General features: G+C 43.5%; 1 non-coding gene across 1 annotated transcript in view; it reads left to right on the top strand.

Moving 5' to 3' along the window:
* The first annotated feature begins 3,177 nt into the window (after positions 1-3,177).
* Positions 3,178-5,000, top strand: part of LOC123719481 — a 1,906-nt gene continuing 83 nt past the window's right edge. Inside the window, exon 1 of the ribosomal RNA XR_006755542.1 lies at positions 3,178-5,000. This exon is cut by the window's right edge and continues 83 nt beyond it. This is a non-coding gene — a ribosomal RNA (small subunit ribosomal RNA).

Raw genomic sequence — 5,000 nt, 5'->3', positions numbered from 1 at the left:
TTTTATGTCGGTTTTATGAAATAGATTTTGGTCGGCGGTCGGTAACGGCCATATATGTCTTATATATCAATTTGTATGAAAAAGTTTCAAAAAAACAAAAAAAAAACTCAATCAACTAAGTAAGTAAGTAAGTAAGCAAGCACTTAAGTTTCTTTTAGTGAGTACTATCTAGAATAATTAAAAATATCGACATTTAAATCGACGGTCCCTATTTGGAAGGTTAACCTATAGCCCTAATAATAATTATATTATTATGATTATGACAATGTTGATGTTGTTGCACTAGACACACCATAATAAACCATAAATAGTTTTTCTTACCAGAAGAGTTTTTATTTTTAAATATTCAATTTTAACTAGAAACGTATCGCTATCGCTAACAAAACCCCACACCACACACCACCACACGTTACACACATATACTTGACAGAGTAGATACTATCTACATATCTATCGACAGAGTTGTAGATATCGTGCCGTTGAACGGCATCTTGTCGCGTCGCGTGGCGATCTTGTACGAGAAACATTTTCCTCTGACATTGTATCGGAATAATTATTATAATTCATTATTATACATACATACATACATACATACATACATACATACATACATACATATTATTAATAAATTAATTGTTTTTTTTTTCTTCAAATAAACCCACATTGCCATTTCTCTGAGCGTGTGCTGCGAGCTTCAACGAGAAACATTCGGCGCGAAACTGTCGAGCGGCCGGCCGTCGCGCGCCGCACCTGTACGAGAAACATTTTCCTCTGACGTTGCATCGGAATAATTATTATAATTCATTATTATACATACATACATACATACATACATACATATTATTAATAAATTAATTGTTTTTTTTTTTTTTTTTTTTTTCTTCAAATAAACCCACATTGCCATTTCTCTGAGCGTGTGCTGCGAGCTTCAACGAGAAACATTCGGCGCGAAACTGTCGAGCGGCCGGCCGTCGCGCGCCGCACCTGTACGAGAAACATTTTCCTCTGACGTTGCATCGGAATAATTATTATAATTCATTATTATACATACATACATACATACATACATACATACATATTATTAATAAATATAATTGTTTTTTTTTGTTTTTTCTTTTCTTCAAATAAACCCACATTGCCATTTCTCTGAGCGTGTGCTGCGAGCTTCAACGAGAAACATTCGGCGCGAAACTGTCGAGCGGCCGGCCGTCGCGCGCCGCACCTGTACGAGAAACATTTTCCTCTGACGTTGCATCGGAATAATTATTATAATTCATTATTATACATACATACATACATACATACATACATATTATTAATAAATTAATTGTTTTTTTTTTTTTTTTTTTTTTCTTCAAATAAACCCACATTGCCATTTCTCTGAGCGTGTGCTGCGAGCTTCAACGAGAAACATTCGGCGCGAAACTGTCGAGCGGCCGGCCGTCGCGCGCCGCACCTGTACGAGAAACATTTTCCTCTGACGTTGCATCGGAATAATTATTATAATTCATTATTATACATACATACATACATACATACATACATACATATTATTAATAAATATAATTGTTTTTTTTGTTTTTTCTTTTCTTCAAATAAACCCACATTGCCATTTCTCTGAGCGTGTGCTGCGAGCTTCAACGAGAAACATTCGGCGCGAAACTGTCGAGCGGCCGGCCGTCGCGCGCCGCACCTGTACGAGAAACATTTTCCTCTGACGTTGCATCGGAATAATTATTATAATTCATTATTATACATACATACATACATACATACATACATACATATTATTAATAAATTAATTGTTTTTTTTTTCTTCAAATAAACCCACATTGCCATTTCTCTGAGCGTGTGCTGCGAGCTTCAACGAGAAACATATCTATCAATACAAATGTCTATGCAAAAAAAAGAAAACAAACAAAATCATATCAGTCAATAAAATAAATAATAATATTTTTTTACTACTACTACTAGTACTACTACGTGCTACTACTGCACGCCAATACACATACATAATAAAATGAAAAATCGTCTCTCTCTCGCTCGCTCTACGAGAAACATTCGACGTCCGCTCCAATGCCGACGCGGACTATTGCTCTCGGTATAGATGTGGAGCGAAACAGTCGTGCGCACAGCGTCGACTCGTTCTCGTTGCCGCGCGTCGTTCGTCTATATAATAGACACGAACGACGGACGAGAGAGAATGTGTTCTTGTTTTTGTTTTTGTGTTTGTGCGAAGTGTGAGAATATTATATACATATATTCGCGCATGGATGATATAGATATGGGTATGGATTTTCGGAGGAAATTATATCAAATTCGTATTTCGAATGCGAGACCGCCGAGATCTTTCCCAGCTCTCTCTCTCTCTGTGTGTGTGGTGTATAGTACATTTTATATATCTCTCTTGTGTCAACACAAAATAACAAAGAATATACATACTACTCCTCCTCATATTTTATATAATATAATATAAAATTATATTATAGCACCGCGTTCGCAGACCGTATGGTGATGTTACCAATCGACCAAGATTTGGGACCGTCTCCCCCGGTGTTATCTGTGATGTTAAAAGAATACGCTTCTAGGCACACCTCAACGCAGGGCGCCTAGCGTGTTCGACACGTGCGCGGTCGCCACGGCGACCGTATATGGAAAGAATGTATAAAAGAGGACGCACACGCGCCCATCGTCGAAACGGTGTGCGCAGCGTCGTGTTGGAATTTATCCCTCAAGCTCCGGGCGTTGATCGTATCTAGTGCGAATCATGCGTGTGTGTGCGCATGTAATTGCCAGCCGAGTTTTAATATGTTTACAATAACGTATTGAATAAAAATTGAGAAGTTGCGTTTAGATGAATGTTCAATTTTCAAATTGTCACAACATCGATTCCCGCCCGCGGGGTCGTGTTCGTTGCAGTTTTATGTCCCTCACAGTGGTCGAGCATCGTTGTACATCACCTCGTTGCGAGATCGTGACGGGACGGCCGCTCGTAGACCGGTCAAAGTTAGTCTATCGATATGAAGCGCGAACGTCGCGTCGCGTGCAAATTCGACGCGTTACGTTCACGCGTGTCGAGAAGGCGCGCGCGCAAGCGCGCGCCCCTCGACGCCGCCGAGCCAGCGGCTCGCCGAAGCCGCGTGACCGCGGTGTAGGCGTGTCGTTTGCGTAAGCAGCTCCCTGGTTGATCCTGCCAGTAGTTATATGCTTGTCTCAAAGATTAAGCCATGCATGTCTCAGTGCAAGCCGTATTAAGGCGATACCGCGAATGGCTCAATATATCAGTTTTGGTTCCTTAGATCTTACTCAGTTACTTGGATAACTGTGGTAATTCTAGAGCTAATACATGCAATCAGAACTCTGACCAGTGATGGGATGAGTGCTTTTATTAGATCAAAACCAATCGGCGGAGGGCCATGCGTCCGAAGTCGTTAATTTTGATGAATCTGGATAACTTTTGCCGATCGCACGGTCCAGTACCGGCGACGCATCTTTCAAATGTCTGCCTTATCAACTTTCGATGGTAGTTTCTGCGACTACCATGGTTGTCACGGGTAACGGGGAATCAGGGTTCGATTCCGGAGAGGGAGCCTGAGAAACGGCTACCACATCCAAGGAAGGCAGCAGGCGCGCAAATTACCCACTCCCGGCACGGGGAGGTAGTGACGAAAAATAACGATACGGGACTCTTACGAGGCCTCGTAATCGGAATGAGTACACTTTAAATATTTTAACGAGGAACAATTGGAGGGCAAGTCTGGTGCCAGCAGCCGCGGTAATTCCAGCTCCAATAGCGTATACTAAAATTGTTGCGGTTAAAAAGCTCGTAGTTGCATTTGTGCGCCGCGCTGTCGGTGCACCGCATCCGCGGTGATACTGACACGTCTGCGGAGCATATCGTCGGTGAGCCGGCGGTAAAACGCCGGTTCAATATCAAAATCCTATCGCGGTGCTCTTCGGTGAGTGTCGAGGTGGGCCGACAATTTTACTTTGAACAAATTAGAGTGCTCAAAGCGGGCTCAAAATGCCGCTTGAATATTTCGTGCATGGAATAATAGAATATGATCTCGGTTCTATTTTGTTGGTTTTCAGAACTCCGAGGTAATGATTAATAGGGATAACTGGGGGCATTCGTATTGCGACGTTAGAGGTGAAATTCTTGGATCGTCGCAAGACGAACATCAGCGAAAGCATTTGCCAAAGGTGTTTTCATCAATCAAGAACGAAAGTTAGAGGTTCGAAGGCGATTAGATACCGCCCTAGTTCTAACCGTAAATATGTCATCTAGCGATCCGCCGACGTTACTACAATGGCTCGGCGGGCAGCTTCCGGGAAACCAAAGATTTTGGACTCCGGGGGGAGTATGGTTGCAAAGCTGAAACTTAAAGGAATTGACGGAAGGGCACCACCAGGAGTGGAGCCTGCGGCTTAATTTGACTCAACACGGGAAATCTCACCAGGCCCGGACACCGGAAGGATTGACAGATTAACAGCTCTTTCTTGATTCGGTGGGTGGTGGTGCATGGCCGTTCTTAGTTGGTGGAGCGATTTGTCTGGTTAATTCCGGTAACGAACGAGACTCTAGCCTGCTAAATAGGCGTCGTCATTCAAGGTGTGCGCGACTCTCGGGGAGCGCAACTCACTGGCGACGTATTAAAATTCTTCTTAGAGGGACCGGCGGCTTCGAGCCGCACGAGATTGAGCAATAACAGGTCTGTGATGCCCTTAGATGTCCTGGGCCGCACGCGCGCTACACTGAAGGAATCAACATGTTCTCCCTGGCCTAGAGGCCCGGGCAACCCGTTGAAACTCCTTCGTGCTGGGGATTGGGGTTTGCAATTATCCCCCATAAACGAGGAATTCCTAGTAAGCGCGAGTCATAAGCTCGCGTTGATTACGTCCCTGCCCTTTGTACACACCGCCCGTCGCTACTACCGATTGAATGATTTAGTGAGGTCTTCGGACCGACACGCGGTGGCCTCACGGCCGTCGGCGTTGCT

The sequence above is a fragment of the Pieris brassicae genome, unplaced genomic scaffold (genome assembly GCF_905147105.1).
Source record: "Pieris brassicae unplaced genomic scaffold, ilPieBrab1.1, whole genome shotgun sequence".
Classification (NCBI taxonomy): domain Eukaryota; kingdom Metazoa; phylum Arthropoda; class Insecta; order Lepidoptera; family Pieridae; genus Pieris; species Pieris brassicae.
Note: the sequence above shows the minus strand (reverse complement) of the source record. Positions and strands in the feature narration are given on the sequence as shown.